Here is a 23,132-nt window from a genome sequence, read left to right on the forward strand (position 1 = left end):
CACAATGCCTGCCTTCACAAAATGGCCGCCACCCACATGCTCAGGCCACCCACCACAATAATAACAAAAAAGTGAATACAAAGGACAGGAACAGGAAGTTGGAGTCTCTGTGGAATTTACATCCTCTTCTAAAAAATGTTTTTAAAAATAAAAGTGATGGTTTTATGTTGCTCGCAAGATATTGTTTGCCAGATTGCAAATTCTGTGTGTTCGGCATTGCGAACTGTACAAAAAGTCGCATATTGAGAGCGCGAAAATGACAAAAACTGTAAGTCCGCATTGCCGCGCTGTGCAGAGTTGCCAAAAGTACACAAGCTGAATTCCTAGGGTTACCTACTGGCTGAAAAGCCCTATTTATTTAACACACACCCAAAAACTGCAATTCCACCACAAAAAACACCTTTTGCAATTCAATCCGAAGCCATCCATGGTGTTAAAATTCAACAGACAACACAAACAGTTTTTATGCACCCATGATTTGATGATGACTACCTCTGGGCCTACTGGCAGACTAGGCCACAAGCTTGGAGCAGAATGGCAAAAGCAAGCACACTGCCTGGATGGCTCCACAAAATGGCCGCTAGCCACCCACAACAACAATAAATGGAAGACAGACAATGTAAGCCTATGCCAAAAGCACACTGCCTGTCTTCACAAAATGGCCGCCACACACATGGCCAGGACACAACAACAACAAGCATTAGCCAAGGGAAAAAAGAAAAGACATGCAGGCCTTCATGGAAAAAGAAGCACACTACTAAACTACCACCACAAAATTGCCACAAGCCACATGGGCACTCACAGTCACAACAGGTCATGGAAAACAATGAACTGAAGCAGGCATATAAATGACCGGACAAAGGAGGCCTGCTAAACAACACAGCTTTAATACAAAAATGAAAATCAACAGGGCTCCGAAAGGATTGGAAAGAAGTTACACATCAAGCACACACACACATCCACCAAAGGTATTTAACACACACACACACAAACAGTGAAATATACCACAACCACATTTAGCATTTCAATCCTATGCCATCCATGCCCTACATGATGTTTAAATTCAACAGACACCACAGAAACATGGACCCATGGGTACCCTACTGGCTGAAATTGCAAAGAAAAACAACTAGGCCCCTATTGAAAGTACAGGCCACCCTCAACAATAATTTTTAAAAACAATGAAAATCCCAGAAAAATGTAGATACAAACAAGCCCCAATGAAACAAACATGTACACCAATTCTCCAACTTACTTGTAAAATTAAATCTCACATCAAAAAGTCCTCAAATAAATCCAATCCAATGATATGATGAAGCAGACAGACACAAAAAGTGATCCTTCCAGCTCCAAATCCAAATTAAAGTGAACAGCACATAGACAAAGCACTGCGAGGAGTCTGCTGGACAGGAACAGGAAGTTGGGGACTCAGGGGCACTTCCTTCCTCTTGAAAAAAAGAGTAAAAAAAAAATGGTCTCATTGCACAAAAGACTACAGCCAAATCACAATCTGAGGAGTTTTTCTGAGCAAAATGATCATTTTCGAGAAGGTTTTATGATGCTCGAGAGATATTCTTTTCCAGAATGTAGTTTTTGTATGTTCGAGATCGCGATCTTACCAAGACAGCCGCCGGAAGTCAGCTCGCGTGTCCGAATGATGTGTTCGCGTTCGCACACTCTCGTGGGATCGGGCGGCCATATTACAAATCTCGTGGCACATGCGAACTAAAAGAAAAGCGAGTTGGAGAACGCAGAATCACGGTAAGACGTTACCGCGTGCGTGAGAATGAATATTGAGCGCACGAGGAAGCAAAACAATTACGCTACGCTGTAGATTGCGTAGCAATCTGCAACTTCGCGCTCGACGTGAATCGCAAAGTTACCTAAACTTCGCAAGCTCCGCGAGCGGAGCGTAGTTCACCGCCCAGGCTTACTCTTTACACTGCTATCTTATCACCTGACACAATGTTGGAAGGCGGTTACTTCTCTTTACACTACAGTCTTTTCCGCAGAAAACATGAAAAAGAAGGTTAAGTCTCTTTACACTACAATCTCATCACCGTACCCCTTATAGGAAGAAAGTTACATCGCTTTATACCACAATCATATCACCAGGCATTACGTTGGAAGGAGATTACATCTCTTTACACTACAATCGTTTTCCCAGAAACCATGAAAAAGGAGGTTACGTCTCTTTACACTACAATATTACCACCATACCCCATGTAAGAAGAAGGTTACGTCACTTTACACTACAATGTTATCACCGGCAACATGATGAAAGGAGGTTACATCTCTTTACACTACAATCTTTTCCCCAGAAACTGTGAAGAGGGAGGTTATGTCTCTTTACACTACAACCTTATCACCATACCTCATGTAAAAGGAAGGTTATGTCACTTTACTCTACAATGCTATCCTTTTACCAGGCATCATGTTGGAAGGAGGTTGCATCTCTTTACACTACAATATTTTCCCAAGAGACCATGAGGAAGGAGGTTGCATGTCTTTATACTACAATCTTATCACCAGACAGTATGTTAGAAGGAGGTTATGTTTCTTTACACTACAATCGTATCAACAGTTACCATGTTAGAAGGAGGTTACGGCTCTTTACACTACAATCTTATCACCAGGCCCCATCTTAGAAGGAGGTTACTTCTCTTTGCACTAAAATTGTTTCACCTGGCACAATGTTGGAAAGAGTTTACATGTGTTTACACTACAATCTCATCACCTGGCACATTGTTGGAAGGAGGTTTCGTCTCATTACACTACAATCTTATCACCATACCCCATGTTAGAAGGAGAATATGTCTCTTTACACTACAATCTTACCATCAGACATCATAGGTTGATGTGGTGTGTAGGAGAGTAGGATCTGCTTCACATGGGTACCCCCACTTTTTGCTGGTGTTTCACTGTTTTTCGACCTTAGTCTAGCTGCTTCCTCTCTAAAATGGTTTCCATGTGCATTAGGTACATATCTAATTGGTTTCTGGAGTGCCTTATAAGCCCCTAGTATATGCTATACTATGTACCTAGGGCATAGGTACCTCAGAGGCCTACCAGGGGCTGCAGCATATATTATGCCACCCCTGGGAAGCACTCCAAAATGACACCACAGGTCTGCTACTGCAGCCTGGGTAAGGGTGTGCTTGCACCCCTTACTGTGGTATAGGCTACCTATATCACTACCTTATACAGACATATATAAACCTATAAGCCACTCCTATGACAGACCTTGACAATCCTGAAGGCAGAGTGCTTGGTTTTATGTCAGAGGGTGCCCAAGCATGAGCTGAGCCCCCGTGGGTGACGTGGAACTGTGACCCCTGGACACCGTGAACTTCTACAGTAACACTATCTTCCTGGTCCTCATCGAAGTTGTGCTTTGGGCTCTGAGTAGCCCCAGCCTTGAGCACCACCTGCACCGAAGATTGTTGGCCTCCACTCCACGAGTGACCCCTGGGCCAGTTCCAAGTGCGACCGCTCAAGGCTCCTTCACGATCACTAGCCCGTTGGCTAGCAGGTCCCCATGAAGGCAACTCCTTTTCTGATTGGGCTTACATTGTTGGATCCGACATCAGCAAGGGTAAGTCAGATCAGACCTTGCTGGTCTGCACCACAGTCCTTTCTCTGAATTCCAGTGACTTGCAGTTGCCAAGGCTTGTTGGGTCCATTTTGGTTGCCGACACTGCAGCACTCGACAGACTTCGTGGGACAGCTCGAATCTGGCTCGTGGACTTCGTCGACGCCTCCTGGACATCGTGGCAGAAGAGTCAAGACACCCATCAACTCACCTGAAGCACCCGACATCTGTGGGCATTAGTCCATCCTGTCCAAGGTCACTGGCAAGTGACTCAGACTCTGTCCCCTCAGCAGACATGTTGTTGGACCCCTGGGTAGAGAGCCATCCTCTCTCCTGGGCCTGCAACAATGCACATCCTGGGTGAGGTGCTAGGTCTCCTCTCCCAGGATGGGCAGGGAAAGCTTCAAAGACATTCTGCCTTTGTGCACTTCTCCAGGCCACTTGCTGTACTCAGCAACTGGCCCCTACCGGTTCTGACCCCCACTCTGGCGGGAAGACTGGCCGGAAACCCCAAGGAAGGAAGGGGGTGTGCCAGCCTCTGCCAACCCCACCCCTCAGGTGGGGGAGGCGAGGTGAAGCACATCTCCGGGCTCTCGCCATCTTGAAGATGGGAAGCCCTGCCCAATCAGGACTAGGCTACTGCCCCCTCCCACAGGAGAGTGGCAGGATAGGGGGTGTACCCACCCCAGGGCAGAGACCCATTGGTACCTGCCCTTTACCTACCTGTAACGCCCCTAAATATAGTATTTAGGGGCCCCCTGAACCTTCCTTCCGCAGTTCCAGATTCCCAAACAGCAAAGAAGATCAAGAAGCAAGAAGACCCACCATGCAGCAGCTAAAAAGAGGAAGACACCAACTGCTTTGGCCCCAACCCTACCGGCCTGTTGACCCTCAAACCTGCTCCTGCTAAAACCCGGCAGCTCCAGTGACCAGCAACCTCACAAACCCCGGAGGACCTGGCTACCTTGTGACTCTGAGCCACTGGGACTCCCACGAGCAGTGGCACTGCTCAAAGCAAATAACTGACCCCTGGCACCAGCCAGGAGCCGCAAACCCTGCACACTCTGCACCCGCCAAGTCGGGCCTGTGCTGGAGTGGACCAAGACCACGAGGACATCCCCCCGGTGACTGTGACCCACCTCGACGCTCCTGACAACGCCTGCAACCTCAGAACCAGGGACCTCTCCAACCGCGACCAGCCGAGGGTAAGATTTCCCGACGCCAAAAGGCACCCCTGCACCCGGTGCCCTGCGGCCCCCTGTGCCCAACTCTTGGGTGCCTACCTATCCTCAAACTACCCAACTTACCTCTCGAAGTGGTGGTCGCACCTGAAGAATCTTCGTCCCCGAGCTTGAAGCCTTTGTTCGTCCTTGAGCTTCTCCATTGCAATCCATTGAGCGTCAGAAGGCTCAAAAGCATCCTACACCCAGCCGCCCGAGTGCCCCTGGCAGTGCAATCTCTACTCTAATCTACTTCCCTATTTGCCCTGAGCAAGAGAACAGGAGCCCTGCTCCCACAGCCGCGTGGTCTGCTAGCCAGCAGCCACCAACCAAGGGCCCCCTGCCTCTCATAGGATAACATTGGCCCTAACTCACTGTGCACCCAGCTGCCCCTGTGCCGCTGAGGGTGTAACAACTGTACTTACCTGACCCTGAGAGACCCCAGAGTCTATGCCCAGAATCTTAACTCTGCCAGTCGAGTACTTACCCAAAAGCCGACTCACTTTTCTTCCGTAGCGTAACATTGACTGGCTTCTTCTGAAATTTCTTCTGAGTGGAGTTTCTAAACTTTAAAATATTCACCTAAAATCAACCGAGTAACGAAAACAGAAATACTCCCCTCCTATTATGAGAGGTCCCAGTGCTGGATCTTGGTGCCCAGCACTGACCCTGAAAAGTAATTACAACCGTACTTACCACTAACTCAATTTTCTTCCCTAGGAAACCATTGACTGTTTTTCTGTGAAATTTCTTCTAAGTGTCGATTTTGCAAACTTAAAAATATTCGTTAAAAATTCCCTGTATTTACTTAATCGCAGTCTCTCAACTGCTGACAGGTGGTACACTAGTGCTGGATTCAGGATCCAACACTGACCTAGAAAAAGTAACGATTACCCCACTTACCTGCTAAGTGAATTTCCTCCCGTAGGATAACATTGGTGATTTCATTAGAAAAAGTATCCAAGTGTCAACTTTTAAAATACCAAATATTGCTTAAAAATCACAACGGTAACTAAAACGTATTTACTCACCTGTGTCAAGGAACTGTCCCAGGGCTGAATCTAGGATCCAGTCCTGGAGTTAGAAAAGTAATCCTGAAAGTAATCAATTGCATTTACTTAGAATTTACCAATGAGCTCAATATATAATTGTGTTTGAATTGTGTTGCCAATTGCAACAAACTGTACCTATTACATTCAAAAGACTATTGCCTATTGAAAAGTATTTAACCAAAGCATCTCATTCTGAGAAAGTATATTTTGATACCTATTGTTGGTTCTAAAATAAAACAACCATATATTTTTATATACAAACCATTGGCCTGGAGTTCAGTTCTTGAGTGTGTGAGACCATTTGCTGACTGAGTGTGTACAACAAATGCTTTACACTGTCCTCTGATACTGCCTTACTGCTCGACCAAGCTACCACTTTAGAGAGTAAGGTTATATCTAACTTTAGCTTCTGCCAAACCTCTGGGGACTATGGACTCTGTACACCCTGTACCTATTTGGGAACAGTATATACAGAGCCACTTTCCTACAGTGCCTGCCAAGCAGGGGAGTCACTCCTTGACCCCAAGGGAGATTTCTTCAGTCATCTGGTCTTTAGCAGAGCGTCAAAGGTCCAGGATTCAGCTTCAGAGTTTCGTCCAGGGAAGTTCTGGTTACAGAATTTCCTAACTTATACCAAAGGAAGGGGTTGGACTGGCTCTGGGGACCCACCTATGGGAGGGTTTGGAAAGAGGGGTGGCTACACCCATTTCCTTTGTCCAGTTTCATGCAAGAACAGGTGCTGGAAGCCCTGAACTGGTTTGAGCTGGACTATGCACAGGGACACCAAATGTGCCCCCAGTGCAGGACTTCAAAGCACTCAGAGAGTGCTCCCACCCAGCCCCAATGCACATAATCCTGTCTGGGAGGTGGCTACACCTCCCTGTGACAGGAAACCTATTGTCCAGGCCTCCCCTGCCAGAGTTTCGGTCAGCAGCAGGAGGCCAGACCCGTGTCTCTGGCTGCAGCATCCAATTTTGTGATACCAGGGCTCTATTAAGTTTCTACCGGGTATACCAGTGCTGCCATGTCTCTCCCTCTAGAAGGGTGGGATCATACTCCCACACTAGTAACTGGTGTGGAGGTATAATTCCAAGGTGATTGACAACAAACATGACATGTTTCCGTGCAGCGAGTTCAAAGTTAGCATTCAGCGTTTGGTTATAATGCACTTAAGAGTATATGGTCAGGCTGCACTACAAACAGCATCCAAGAAGGGTCTCCGAACGCTGTAGAGGGGCTCTGCTCATGCAGGGGCACTTCTCACATAAGAACCAAGCACTCTGCCTTCAGGATTGATAAGGCCTGCCATAGGAGTGACTTATAGGTTTATATGGGTGTATATATGTAGTAATATAGGTAACCTATATCACAGTAAAGGGTGCATGCAACACCTTACCCAGGCTGCAGTAGCAGACCTGTGGTGTCATTTTGGGTGGCTTTGCAGGGGTGGCATAATACATCCTTCAGCCCCTGGTAGGCCTCTGGGGTACCTATGCCCTGGGTACATAGTATAAACTACACTAGCGACTTATAAGGTCACCTCAGATCCAATCTTTAATGTACCCAAAGTACATAGAATCACTTTAGAGAGGAAGCAGCTAGGCTGGAGCCCTGAATAGCAGGGTCCCAGACAGACTAAAGTCGAACAACAGTGAAAAACCAGTAAAAAGTGGGGGTAATTATGTGAAGCAGATCCGACTCTCTTACCCCCCCCCTCCCCCCCAAACGCAGGGACATTAAACTAACCTTGACCAGTTGTGTCTTCATGTTCTAAGTGGAAATATCTGAAGAGTCCATCTGCATTGGCATGGTTACTCCCAGGTCTATGTTCCACTGTATATTCCATCCCCTGTAGGTAAATGGGCCACCTGAGCAGTTTGGGATTTTCACCCTTCATATGTTTTAGACATAAGAGGGGTTTATGGTCTGTCTGAACAATGAAGTGAGTACCAGACAAGTATGGCCTCAACTTCTTCCGAGCCCAAACCACAGCAAAGGCCTCCCTCTCAATGGTTGACCAATGTTTCTCTCTGGGGGTCAACCTTCTGCTTATGAAAGCTACTGGTTGATCCTGACCTTCATCATTCCACTTTGACAGTACAGCCCCTACCCCCAACTCAGATGCATCTGTTTGGACAATGAACTTTTTGGAGTAGTCAGGACTTTGCAGAATGGGAGCAGTGCACATGGCCTGCTTCAGGTCATCAAATGCCTTTTGACAGTTAACTGTCCACAGGACCTTTTGGGGCATTTTCTTAGAGGTTAAGTCATTCAGGGGTGTCACTATTGATTCATACCCCTTGACACATCTTCTGTATTACCCAATGCAATGGGTCTCAATGCAGTCCTAGTGACTGCATTGCGACCCCTGTAGTCCACACAAAACCTGATTTTTCTCTTGCCATCAGTGGTGTGAGGTTTAGGTACCAGGACTACTGGACTAGCCCAAGGGCTAACTAAGGGTTCAATCACACCCAAATCCAACATCTTTTGGACTTCTGTCCTTATACAGTCCCTGACATGGTCAGGTTGCCGGTAGATCTTATTCTTCACAGGCTGACTGTCCCCAGTGTCCACTTCAAGCTCCTCTGGGTCAGTTCCTTCTTGCCATCCTAAACTCTCTGAGTTTCGGTCAGCAGCAGGAAGCCAGACCCGTGTCTGTGGCAGAGGCATCCATTTTGTGATGTGTGAACATGTCTCTCCCTCTAGAAGGATGGAATGCTGGTGGGGGGCTAGTATTCCAAAGCGTTTGACACCAAACACGACATGTTTCCATGCAGCCATCCTAAAGTTATCATTTACCGTGAGGTTATAATGCACTTAAGAGTATATGGTCAGGCTGCACCACAAACAGCATCAGAGGAGGTACTCCGAACGCTGCAGAGGGGCTCTGCTCATGCAGGGGCACCCTCTCACATTTTACACCAAGCACTCTGCCTTCAGGATTGTGAAGGCCTGCCATAGGAGTGACTTATAGGTTTTATATTTGTGTACAATGGTAGTGATATAGGTAGCCTATACCACAGTAAGGGGTGCAAGCACCACCTTACCCAGGCTGCAGTAGCAGACCCGTGGTGTCATTTTGGAGTGATTCCCAGGGGTGGCATAATACATGCTTCAGCCCCTGGTAGGCCTCTGAGGTACCTATGCCCTAGGTACATAGTATACCATATACTAGGGGCTTATAAGGAACTCCAGAATCCAATTAGAAATGTACCTAATGTACATGGAAACCATTTTAGAGAGGAAGCCGCTAGGCTGGGGTCCTGATTAGCAGGGCCACACCCAGACAAAGGTCGACAAACAGTGAAACACCAGCAGAAAGTGGGGGTACCCATGTGAAGCAGATCCTACTCTCCTACAGAGTAAATTACAAATTCACCACACCCTATCACCCACAATGCAATGGTTTCCTTGAGAGATTCAACAAAACCTTAAAGGGCATGATTAAAGGTCTCCCAGAGAAGCTTAGGCGGAGATGGGACATCCTTTTGCCCTGCCTTTTGTTTGCCTACAGGGAGGTGCCACAAAAGAGGGTTGGTTACAGCCCTTTTTAACTTTTTTTTGGCCATCCTGTTAGGGGTCCTTTGCGTCTGGTGAAGGAGGGATGGGAGTTACCTCTCAAACCCCCTAAACATAGTGGACTATGTACTTGGTCTCCGCTCCAGGATAGCTGAGTATAGGAAAAAGGCAACTAAAAACCTTGAGGCTAGCCAGGAATTGCAAAAGGCCTGGCATGACCAAAAGGCTATACTGACTGTTTATCAGCCAAGACAGAAAGTGTGGGTGTTGGAGCCTGTGGCCCCAGCAACCCTCCAGGACAAATGTAGTGGCCCCCATACAATTGTTGAACAGAAAGGGGAGGTCACCTACTTGGTAGACCTTGGAACCCCTAGGAGTCCGCACAGGGTACTTCATGTCAACAGACTTAAACCATATGTTGACAGGGCAGACATGGGCTTGCTCATGGCTACTGATGAAGGACAGGAGGAAGAGAGGGATACCCTCGCTGACCTGCTTTCTCAGAACCCTGATGATGGATCAGTAGATTGTGTAGCCTTGGCAGGCAGCCTCACTGTCCAGCAACAAACAGACTGCAGAAAACGTCTCAGCCAGTTTAGAAATATGTTTTCTCTGACTCCAAGTCAGACCACCTGGTGCATTCATGAAGTGGACACTGGGGACAGTCAGCCTGTGAAGAATAAGACCTACAGGCAACCTGATCATGTCAGGGACTGTATAAGGACAGAAGTCCAAAAGATGTTGGATTTGGGAGTCATTGAACCCTCAGGTAGCCCTTGGGATAGTCCAGTAGTCCTGGTACCTAAACCTCACACCAACTATGGCAAGAGAGAGATGAGGTTTTGTGTGGTCTACAGGGGTCTCAATGCAGTCACTAGGACTGATGCTCATACCATCCCCAGGGCAGATGAGCTAATAGATACTTTGGCCTCAGCCAAGTTTCTAAGCACATTTGACCTGACAGCTGGCTACTGGCAGATCAGGCTAGCTGATGATGCAAAGCCAAAGACAGCATTTTCTACCCCTAGTGGGCACTATCAATTTGTGGTAATGCCCTTTGGTTTGAAGAATGCACCTGTCACTTTCCAAAGGTTGGTGCATCAAGTCCTTGCAGGCCTGGAAGACTATAGTGCACCTGAGGAATGTTTTGGAGGCCCTGCAAAAAGCAGGCCTAACTATCAAGGCTACTAAGTGCCAGATAACGCAGAGTCAGGTTGTGTACCTGGCCCACCTTGTAGGTGGAGGCCAGGTTCAACCATTACAGAGCAAAATCCAGACCATAATGGACTGGGTTGCTCCCACTACCCAGACTCAGGTGAGAGCCTTTTTAGGCCTGACAATAGTGACACCCCTGAATGACTTGACCTCTAAGAAAATGCCCAAGAAGGTTCAGTGGACAGCTAGCTGTCAAAAGGCATTTCATGACCTGAAGCAGGCCATGTGCACAGTTTAATTGTGCAAACAGATGCATCTGAGTTGGGGGTAGGGGCTGTGCTGTCACAGTTGAATGATAAAGGTCAGGATCAACCAGTAGCTTTCATAAGCAGAAGGTTGACCCCCAAAGAGAAACGTTGGTCAGCCATTGAGAGGGAGGCCTTTGCTGTGTTTTGGGCCCTGAAGAAGTTGAGGCCATACTTGTTTGGTACTCACTTCATTGTTCAGACTGACCATAAGCCCCTCTTATGGCTAAAACAGATGAAGGGTGAAAACCCAAACTTCTCAGGTGGTCCATTTACCTACATGGGATTGACTATACAGTGTAACATAGACCTGAGAGTAACCATGCCAATGCAGATGGACTCTCTAGATATTTCCACTTAGAACATGAGGACTCAACTGGTCAAGTTTAGTTTAATGTCCCTGCGTTTGGGGGGGGGGGGGGGTTGTGTAGGAGAGTTGGATCTGCCTCTTCTGGTTAACCCCACTTTTTGCTTGTGTTTCACTGTTTTTTACTTTAGTCTGGCTGGGACCCTGCTATTCAGGGCCCCAGTCTAGCTGCTTCCTCTCTAAATTGATTGCATGTATTTTAGGTACACCACAGATTGGATCCTGAAGTACCCTTGTGAGTCCCGAGTATATGGATTACTATGAACCCAGGGCATAGTTACCCCACAGTCCTACCAGCAGCTGAAGCATGTATTATGCCACCCCTGGAAAGCCACCCAAAATGACACCCCAGGTCTGCTACTGCAGCCTGGGTAAGGTGGTGCATGCACCCCTTACTGAGGTATAGGTTCACTATACCTCACCTATCACTGCAGATAGTAACCTGTCAGTCACTCCTATGGCAGGCCTTAACAATCCTGAAGGCAGAGTGCTTGGTGTAAAATGTGAGAGGGTGCCCAGGCATGAGCTGAGCCCCTCTGCAGCCTTCAGAATCTCTTCTCTGGGGTTTGAGTTGTGCAGCCTGACCATATACTCTTAAGTGCATTCTATCTTAAACGGTTAATGCTAACTTTGGACTGGCTTCACGGAAACATGTCGTGTTTGGTGTCAAACACCTTGGAATCATACCCCCACATGAGTTCTTGATGTGAGGATATGATCCCATCCTTCTAGAGGGAGCGACATGACAGTACTGGTATTCCCTGTAGAACATTAACAGAGCCCTGGCATCACAAAATGGATGCTGCAGCCACAGACACAAGTCTGGTCTCCTGCTGTTGACTGAAACTCCAGCAGGGGAGGCTTGGACAATAGGTTTCCTGTCACAGGGAGGTCTAACCACCTCCTAGACTGGCTGATGTGTATTGGGGCTGGGTGGGAGCACTCTCAGAGTGCTTTGAAGTCCTGCACTGGGGGCACATTTGGTTTCCCTGTGCATACTCCAGCTCAGACCGGTTCAGGGGCTTCCAGCCCCTGCTCTGGCATGAAACTGGACAAAGGAAATGGGTGTAGCCACCCCTCTTTCCAAACCCTTCCATAGGTGGGTCCCCCGAGTTAGACCAACCCCTTCCTTAGGTATAAGTAAGGAACCCCTGGCAACAGGACTTTAGATATCCCTGGACAAAACTCTGCAACTGAATCCTGGAATTTCAATGCTCTACTCAAAACTAACTAGAGGACTGAAGAAATCTCCCTTGGGGTCAAGGAGTGAAGCATTTTGCCAGTCTGCATCTCCGAAGCTCCCGCCGGACTCTGAAGTATTCGCAGCCCAGTAAGAGGATTTCCAGACATCTCAGAGGCCAACCTGAGTCCCCAGCAAAGCTGAGACCCGCAGCCCTCGTGAGTAGCATGGGACTGGAACTCCTGGTCACTGTGCACTTTTTCAAGTGTATTGACTTCACGATGTCTCTTGAAGTCGTGCTTGGGGTTACCTGTAGCCCCCACCTCGAGCAGAGAATCCACCGAAGAATGTCGGCCTAGTCACCCCGAGTGACCCGTGGCCCGCCATTTTGTGTTTCCTCTCGAGGCCCCTTCTCGATCCCTGGTCCATCGACTGGTGGGTCCCTGAGAAGGCAACTTTGACTTTCCTTGGGCTTCCCTGGTTGCTCCTGACCTGCCCTGACTTCCAACCAAGTGGTGAGTCCCTCAGACCTTGCTGGTCTGCACCGAAACATCTTTCTCCTTTCAGCGTGGGTTGCTGTTGCCAAGGCTTGTTGTGACCAATCCGGGCACCAACTCTGCAGCACTCAACATCCTTTGTGGGACAGCTCGAATCCAGCTCCTGGTCATCCTCGACACCTCCTGGTCCTCGTGGCTGAAGAGTCAATCTTCACCTTCACCTGAAACACCCGACATCGGTGGGCATTTGTCTATCATGTCCTAGGTCACTGGGAAGTGACCCAGACTCTGTCCCCTCTGCTTTCAGGTTTTTCACATCTTCGATCCAGGCTTGGATCTCTTCGGACACTTCACATCTTCCCGACAGCAGCACTTCTTCGCCAGCTCCCATTGAAAACGACGACGCGACCCGACACCATTTGACACCTATGCACCCGGCTTCCCTGGGTGAGGTAACACGAGTTCTCCGGTGCTCCCGTGGGTGTTGACCCTAGAACTTCCTAAGTCACCAAAGGGTTTGGTCCTGACTCATTTCTAAGTGTCCCTAATCTTTCAAAATCTAACTGCGACTTTCCCCATAGAAGCTAACGGGAGCTCGCGGCTGTGTTCTCACACTGCACACGGCCCCTGTGGGTCTCCTGTGTCACTACCTTGGGTGGTTCCTTGGGGTCCCAGCAATTCTGCAGGCTCTAGGCCTTGTGTCTATTTTAGTATATGGTTTGGCTCGCCCCTAGGGCCTGACGTGTATTTATGCTATTTTACTGTAATATTTGAAGTGTAACTTATGTGTTTTGACGTCTAGCCTTATAAAGAGACTAAGAGGGTGTGTTTAGATATAAATACACATATTTTATATATATACCCGGTGTGGTTGTCTTTCATTTAGCCATTCAAGAGATTATAGACTGGTAAAACACGCTGCTTTATATTCCTTCAAGACTTAGCCTGAAGGCTGCTCTCCATAGCTACCACTAGGATAACTTTCAATAAAGGTTGTCTTTAACCTATCATCAATAAGGGGTTGTTTAGACTGGTACAGGGTGCCCACTATAATTAGTGGACAGCATATACCAGGCCAACTTCTTACAGGCATCACAGGAGGTGGTCTGCGACAGACAGGGGTCACAGGAGGTGGTCTGTGGAGACAGTGGTCACAGGATGTGCTCTGCGATAGAGACAGGGGTCACAGAAGGTGCTTTGTGAAAGACAGAGGTCACAAGAGGTGCTCTGCGAGGGACAGGGATCCCAGGAGGTACTCTGCGCTAGAGAGGGGTCACAGGAGGTGCTCTGCGAGACACAGGGGTCACAGGAGGTACTCTGCGAGAGACAGGGGTCGCAGGAGGTGCTCTGGAAGAGATAGGAGGCCATAGGTTGTGCTCTGCAAGACACAGGGGGTCACAGGAGGTGCTCTGCGAGAGACAGGGTCATTCAAGGTCAGGTTGAGTGGCTGTGCTCTGATGTTCCTCAGTAAACACACGAGCCCCAGGGGCCACCTCAGGCTCACGGGTAAAGTAAGACTTGGCTAATTAACAGAAACATGTGTTTGTAACTACAGCATGCCCTTAGGACTCGCAGACACCCTGGAAGAACCCCAAAGGACTTTTCATTAAAATATAATATGAGGTGCTGTTTCTTCGTCCCTGGTGTAAGCGGTAAATGGAAACTCAGAAAAGCAAATCAGCCTGATTAAGAAGCAGAATAATTAACATACACGACTGAAGGCATGACGTCACCTTCAGCTTATCTCTCTGCAGAGAGCATTTTACAACCCCTGTCTTTGGGAATTCATTCGGCCCCTGATTAATAATAACCATGAACACACATTGCCCAGGGCTGTAGGGCCAGGCCAGTGTTGTGTAATATCTGGTATCCCCACAGGATCGTGTATCCCCTGCTCTTCAGCACTTATCAGAAACTAAACTCTGTCCAGGCAGGTTTAGACAGAAGCAGCTGATCACTGCTCTAACTGAGTTAGGGGATAAACGATTCAACTGGATGCCAAACTCAGCTCTGGTGAATATTCACCTGGAACTTGTCTAATATTGCAGCACAACCAGAGGCAAACAGAAAGCGCAATAAATACAAAGAATGAAATGTGATATAAATAACAATTAAGTTAATATACATTGTAAAAAGCATATGGAATCATAACAAAATAAACACGGGGGAAGAGAATGAAAGAGAATAGCAACAACGGCAGGGGCTAAAATAAGGGGAAAACCAATAATAAAAAGTGCGGAGGATTAAATGGTGAAAGTACAAAAACCCAATGGAAAAAAGCAAGGTATTTAAACAGGGAAATAGAGGGCCATATTATTAAGAACAGCGATAACATTATCGCCGCTTTAGCGACAGGAAACTGCCTCTAAAGCGGCGATAAGGTGCTTGATAATATGCCCTTGAGAATTCTAATAGAAGCCCAGGTTCTGGTGTGAAGGACATAAAACCTGGGCTTCTATTGGAATTCTCAAGGGCATATTATCAAGCCCCTTATCGCCACTTTAGCGGCAGTTTCCTGCTGCTAAAGCGGCGATAATGTTATCACTGTTCTTGATAGTATGGACCAAAGTGTTTTGATTTTTGCATAATGAGTATGTTACAAGGTCTTAATGACAAACATGAAACATGCACAGTAAGTTGAATAACAGTGCATGTTTGGTCAGACTCATACAACATAGTTGGCATTTTACTTGTCTGCCCTCTGTCTTTGTGTCCATGCTAATTAAACATGCATTTGCAATGCAATCAGTCTCCGATTTGTGAAAGTTAGAGCTATTAGTGTTGTAAGGGACAATGTTTTTTACATATCTTTTTTTTGTTTGCAGTGGAGTCATCTTTTAGAAAACAAGAGTTAGAGATAATAGTGTTGTAAATGTAAATATGTATGTGTTATGGAGTAGATCGGATGCATGGGGTGTGCAGTGGAGTTATGTGGTTACCATCCAGATAATGTTAGCATTTAAGAAGCAGAGGTACAGTTAGGATAGATGAGTTGGTGGAATGATAGCTGTTTGTATGAATGCTTGAATGAATGGATAGCTGTAGGAGTACATGCACGGATGTCTCTGTGATCAGATGAATGAAAAGATGGTAGGTGATGCATGGGCAGGATAGTTACAGATGGTTGGTATGGAAACAGAAAGATGGATACATAGGGAAAATATTCATAAAAAGGAAATGTTAGTACTTTATTGGACGTTTGGTCAAGACTGGATGAAATATCATGTTACATGGTGGTCCAGATGTCAACAAATGTAAAATACCATTTACAGTTCAGGAGTTGTTGGTGGTTTTGTGCCCTTACCCCAAAACTATGCTTCCTTGTCAGCTGCTTAGATGACTATCTAATCTGCAGACTCCCAACACAGTATTACACTTAGACGCAGGTTTAACCAATTCAAATCTTAGGAAAAGTGTGATGGCTGGTCCCATTTATTACATCGAGCATTCAAGACCTCTTGTATATACTTTAGTATATACCTATATGTGTATGTACTTTGTGGGCTCTGGAGATCAGCCCTAGGACTTGTCTGCTTCCGCTTAGGGGCTTTTTTTCTGTTCAACTGCCTCAATTTAACTGTCTTGATGAAAAACAACCAGCAGAGGTCAGTAAAATACCAGAATTGCTTTCTGCTGAAGGCTTTTTTTCTTTTTTTGGCATTTCTGACAACTGCCTCTATTTAACTTTCTTGATAGAAAATGAACAGAAGAGGTCAGTAAAATACCAGAATCACTTTAGCAGTCTCTAGATTCCAGTCCATAAAATTGTCTTCCACGAGCACCCTTAGACAATAATATTTTTTTCAAATCTTGTATTTTTAGTGATATGACCACTAAAGGCCCTTTTTTATATTAAAAACAGAGCTTTGGACTATACCATTTCCAGCTGAAAGGCAATATTTCGCTCCATATGTTCTCACACCAGGCATGTCATGCAGTTTGGTGCTTACTTTCCATCCATGTTAAAAAACAGTAGATGGTTCAGCACCCAGACTAATGTGCTGCACAGCTAAATACATATAAGGTCCCAAAGGCGAGACTGATTGCTTGGCAAATGCTTGTAGTACTTGCATGTGGTGTTTTGCGCGTTGCAAGGACACGTTGACTATGTCCTGTTAATGAACACAAGTACATCACTCTGTGGCATTGATACTACCAAATATAGGTCTATTTGTAAATTTTCTGGTGCATGTGATTCACACAAAAGGCTCCCTACATGTTTCCGGAGCCTTGTAACTTGTAACCGTGGGAGGGCGAGGAAGGTATGGCATGATTAACACAGCAGGGGTAGCATTACCGTCTTCTGAATACTGCAACATTTCCGAGTGAGGCTTCACAGCAGCAGCTTCCCAGTCTCTCCAGTGCTTACTGGATTGAAGACCAAACAAAAGATATCACATGCTGAATGTTTAATGTAATGCTTTAGTTCATGGGCTCGGTGAAACCTCTTATTCTCCCAACAAACAACCCACCCATACATTCACTGAAGCTCTACGGGGAAGAAATAAGGCTGCACTGAGAAAATAGTAGTGTAACCTCTGAAATTAGAAGACCAAACACGCTCCAGAAATAGCCTTGTATGCCTTACAAAGATGCAGCATACATTTTCAAGTGTTCAGCATGAATTGCATTAAAAAGCACTCCTGCTGAACTTGCGATGGTGTACCTGCCCGGGCAGCCCATCACCCCTGCCCTACCTGAACAAATGGAGCTCCGAGGCCATGTGCATCGCCTGCTCCAGCTTTGCCAGGCCCAGTTTCACCTGCTGCTGCAGTGGCCTAGACCCCGTGGCCTCGTTGCTGCGTTCCACAGTCTCCAGCAGCCACCAGCCTGACTGCAGCAGCTCAGCCAGCCGCAGGGGCAGAAGAAAGGCAAAAACTGGATTATTTGGACCAGCGCAGCACCCATACAGTGCCACCCTAAGGGTGCCATATTAGTTAAGGTACTATCAACACTGAAGGTAATTAACGTAGGATGCGCCATACTGCGTCATTGTGGTTAAGGAATCGCAAACTTAATACTGAGGCAGCAACACAAAACAAGAAATGGCGAAAGAAACTAGATGGCTCATAGCAGAGGCACTGTCATATGGAGCGCTAACTTCAGGCAGTTACATTACCAGCGTCCTGGCGAGCCCCCACTCCTTTATTCTCACCACTGACTGATGAGAGAAGTGGGGGGAGTGAGAGATTCTGGGAGTGAGAGAGATGTAGGGGTCGGAGGCGCTACATACTAGCTGCGGTTTACATTAGTTGCGCACACGCACAGCGATAAAGTGCAGTGTGCCACGCTGCAACAATTAGAAAGAAGAGTTCTCCCCAACAACAGATGAAGAATGCAAGCAGAAAGAAACTGTAGTTAGGCAGTGCTCCTCTGCAAAAAACAGAAGTGAGGTATCGCTGCGTGAACCACTTAGGAGGTAACAAAGAAGTGTTCCACTGGACTGAACCAATGGTGAGGAGCAGGCAGGAGCAAACTCCTTTTTCAACACAACAGGTCTTCCAGATGGCGCATGAGCGTTACCTAGGCTCGACCTAAAAAGCAATACGATTATGTATTTTTTTCCTTTTGACATATACACCTAAAACAAGAAGCACACAAAGAAATATTTAAAAATATTCATTTCTTCTTCGATTGCAAGAAATTAGATTATTATTTGGGGTGGACGACTACCATCTTAAGGAAAAATCACAACTCGAGACAGAGCGAGCCGTCAAAGTCACTAATTAACATGCGCTCCACCCCTTGATAGCCAATGGTGTAGAGCAGACAGGCTTAACTTAGGGCAATTTAATAAAGTCAAAACACCAAGCGATAAAAATACCAAACCAAATTAGAAAAATAGAGTAAACTTGAATAAGAAAAATGACACTAAAGAAAGAATAACCCATTTAGGGGTACCAAAGATATGAATTTGTAAAGATTAAAGTGATAGCACCGAAAACTATTACGCACCAATGATAGTCGATGGTCACAATCGAGTTTTACCTTGGGACTCAGTCTGTGAAATTTAAGGCAATATCCTTCAGTGGCTGTATCCGATGATGTGTTCCATGAGGCCGGGTACCTTATCGCACAGAGCCCACTAATTTGCTGCTGCGGAGAAGCTGCATGTGGGAGAAACCTCTTTCTGCAAACCAGCAAGTCCGTGCCTTGGGTGGATAGAATGGGTTTGTTCGTTCCGGTTCTCCAGAGGTCTAGAAATCCAAAATGTTTGTAAGTCCCAATTTTTGGGAGATGGTATGACAAGTGCAGTTAGACACAGCCCAGGTTTCCAGGACCTGAAGAACAGCACTTGAGAGTCAACACTCACTCCAGTAGAGGCCATCAGCAGGAACCAAATCAGGTCCAGTTGTTACTGGTCAGCTAGGCACTTCAGAAAAAGTCCTCTTGCAGCTTGTTGTGGCCCTGTAGCTACACAGGTCAGCGAACTGACACTTGGAGTCTACTTTTCTGTCCTGGTTATTTTTGGAGTCAGAAGAATGGGAAATCATCATATTAACTTGTTTAATCTAGAACTTTGATCAGAAGATATTTTGTATACAACTTACATCGGTTTTAATAATGATTATAGCTGCTTTAAAGTGCCAGAAAAATGTTACATGTATTTAGCATTTGACACTTCTTGTAATTTAATGAATCATGGGAGTAGTAGTTTTGAGTAGGCCCGGGAGCTTAGAAAGAGGCACAGGTGATCATTGTGTGGAGATTAGGGGGCGGCTTGCAAGATGGGAGGAGTGAACAGCATTTAAAAACAGGCGGGTGCGAAGGGAAAGGAGATTCTTTTCGGGATAGTGAATGGAGGCTGTTTGTTTGTTAGCAGGTACGTGATGTAGATATGAGAGAAAGCGGGGTGGAGAGAACAAAGGAAAGCATGAAGAGGGATGTGTTGATGGGGGAAGAAGCGAGGGAAGGTTCAGTTGTGAGGGAGCTGTTGGGGAAGTATGAGATTAGAGGCACAAGCAGGGGGGAAATGTAGCAATGTTTTGCGAAGATCAGGGGGCAGGTTGCCTTATGGGAGAAGCAAACACCATTTAAAACAGGTGGGTGTAAAGGGAAAGGAGATTTCTTTTCTTGATGGTGTATGGAAGCTGTTTGTCTGGTAGCAGGTTCGTGATGTAGATACGAGAGGAAGTGGGGTGGAGAGAACAAAGGACAGTATGAAGAGGGTTGTGTTGTTGGTGAGAAGAAAGGGAAGGTTCAGTTGTGAGAGAACTGTTGGGGAAGAATAAGAGTAGAGGCATGAACAGGGGGGAAATGTAGAAACGTTTCACTGTGCTGAATTAAGTTTTATAATGCCAAAAGGTGAGACCGAGTTTTGGCCAGAGGAACCGAAGGGGTGTTTGCAGTAATGTTAATAATACAGTTAACGGTCATGAACAGTTGAGTCCGTGAGCATAATTTGCAAAAATTAGATGTCTGTATATACATTGGTGGCATGGAATTTTAATTTTGATCAATTGTTGTTTACAGTTTCCCCTGACGAAGGGCCCTTTTGTGGCCCGAAATGCATTGGGTTTGAATAAACTGCTATCGATGAATCTGGCTTATGTCGTGTTCTTGGTGAGAGGTGCGGATGGCCCAACAGGAGCATTAGAAATTTGGGAAAGTGCCATAATACCTTGCATGCGGATTGGAAAGTTCCTGAGTCAAAGAGTGGTGAGACAATGGAGTGATTACACAATGAAGAACAAAGTGATTTAGCTATGAAGACAACTAGAAAATGCTCGGCAAGAGCAATTTGCAGTGCCAGAGGTTCAGGGGCATAACGTTGTCCCAAGTGTTATAATTTATTCATACACGTGCATGTTGGGCTGGGCACGTCACCACTGAGCACGCCAAGTCATAAAGGACTCTATAAAGTTGATGAACTGAGCATAAACAGGTGTAGCGACCCGTACATATATATATACTGGTTACAAGGGGAAGCAGGTCCAATCCTCAAGGCTCCTCTCTGGGTACAGAGAGAAGGTCCATCCCTCTTCTCTTCTTCCACAGGTCCAAAAGGTATGATAAAAAGGGTGTCTGGAGGTGCCACATCCATGCCGGCATCAACTAGTGCATTGCTCCTGGTTGCTCCCACAGCTAATAGGCAAAAGTTCCTAGCGGTAACCCAACCTGCTGTTGAAACTGTTCCTGTTTGCCCTTCTGTAAACAGTCCCACAGTGGCCCCTCCATCTCAAAATTCAAGCTGGGGGAAATCCTTTTCTCCTTATGCAGAGCCCATATGCCCACCCAGATGTATGACCAGGGTAATAAACACTCTCCTTCTCTGTGGTCATCCTACACCAATTCTGGAGGTAGCTTTCCCACCACTGCGTTCGGGGTCAGACTGATTAGGAGGACAACAGATGGGGCCTTTCCAGGTGTCACCAAACATTTGCCTGTTACAGGGGACACCCTTTGAAAGTAAATTAAGCTCCTGGGCCAACCCCACTGGTCTTCCTGCCAGTGGAAGAGAAAAACAACTCCCAACTCCCAAGCCATTGTACCTGCCCTATGATGAGTTTTCATACCATTCCTCATGGCTGATTCCTGACTGTGCCACTGCTTATAAGCAAATGTAAATTAGCCCCCAGCAGATTCAAGCAAGGAAAATTTAACTTTTTTAAAATATACCTTTCCCTAATATTCATTAAACATACAACTTCACACCATTGAGTTGGGATTTTAGTAACTAATAAAAAATAGTTGTTTCATCATTTTTGTACCTGGGCCCTAACCGGACATACCAACTTTCATTTATACTGTCAATTCCCAGTGTTTCTCTTTGGGATAGCAAGAACCTTCTTACAGTTAAAATAGCTTTTGAGTTTTGTTCACTTTAAGGGCATGTTAACTTTATATTTCTACTGTCCTACTTGTATATACCATGCATGTTGCCTTGTGGGCTGCAAGGCCTACATAGGGGTGACTTTTTGATATTTAAAAAAAATGTTTTTACCTATCAAAAAAGTTATGTTGAAAGAATGCACAGGATGTTTTACAGTGCAGGAGTCAAGATGCACAGAGTAGACCGGTAGCCATGTTTGCCCTGTTGCTGTAGTTGATGGCATCATAGGTACTGTAGTCCTTTAGTGCCATTATATTTCTGCACCCTGCGTTCACTTTCTACACCATAGTAGGGACTTCCAAGCAAGTTAAATGTTCCAATGAGGAATAAGCCAAATTAACCATTTCTAAAAAAAGTGCACATGCACTCTACTGGCAGAGGAAAATTGCACAGAGTTGCAAAACCAGCATCGTAGATATAGGAAAAATCTGGAGGGACGCCACAAAAAATATGGTCATTTCCTACTATGATCATTAAAAGGGAGCATGATTGTTGCAAATGAACATAGAGCATTTTACACAAATATCTTTTAACTTGCCAACACTTGGCTGTTTCAGAATAGTAAACAAAACAGAATAATATTTTTTTTCTGGTGCAATCTCAGTTTCAAGTCGCTCTCTATTATGAGAGATGGCAGTCTTCACTTTTTAGTCTACATCAGAATTCTGGGACTTCTAGTTTCTCTTTTAAGATTGACATGTTGGCTGAAAAATTGCAGCAAGCAAAATGCTCATGGAGACTAGCTGGTTTGGGAACACTAAAAGTGCTGTGCAGGAATGAATAGTGCAATGGCCAACAATCAACAGAGAATGCAGACTTTCGGAGCCCTGCTGCGCAAACTTCACTTTACACAAAAGTTACTGTCAGGGTTTACAGTCATAGACATAGGTGTAGTAGGTGGTTGCTTAAGGTGCCAAGTAAAGGGCATGCCAAACTCAAGAGAAAAACTCCCTTTATTGGATTTAAATAGTGTGCCAGGTACCAGCAGACAATCTAGGGTGCTACTGGTTATTTATTTATTTGAAGGGTTTTACATAGTGCAAACATGACCCTCTCAGGTATCAGAGCATTTTACAGAAGATGGGAAGCAGAGGCGTAAAGAACCCGTAGTGTCCGAAACAAGAGCATGATAAGGCAACACCCCAGACGAGGCAGTCGACCCTTCAATATTAAAGCAGATAGGTCAACAGATAATAACATGACAAGCGAGTAATAATACTAATAAAATACTAGCACAATACAGCCTAAGGCAACACCCCAGATGAGGGCGGAGACACCAAAATACCAATACAGCTAGATTAAAAAAGGCAATAACAGCAATCAAGCAGTGATCATGATGATGATCTAGAACTGATTTAATTCCCATAAAGAAAAGTAGGTTTTAACTGAAAAATAAATATAGAGGCGAG

Source organism: Triturus cristatus, chromosome 7 (genome assembly GCF_964204655.1).
Source record: "Triturus cristatus chromosome 7, aTriCri1.1, whole genome shotgun sequence".
NCBI lineage: Eukaryota > Metazoa > Chordata > Amphibia > Caudata > Salamandridae > Triturus > Triturus cristatus.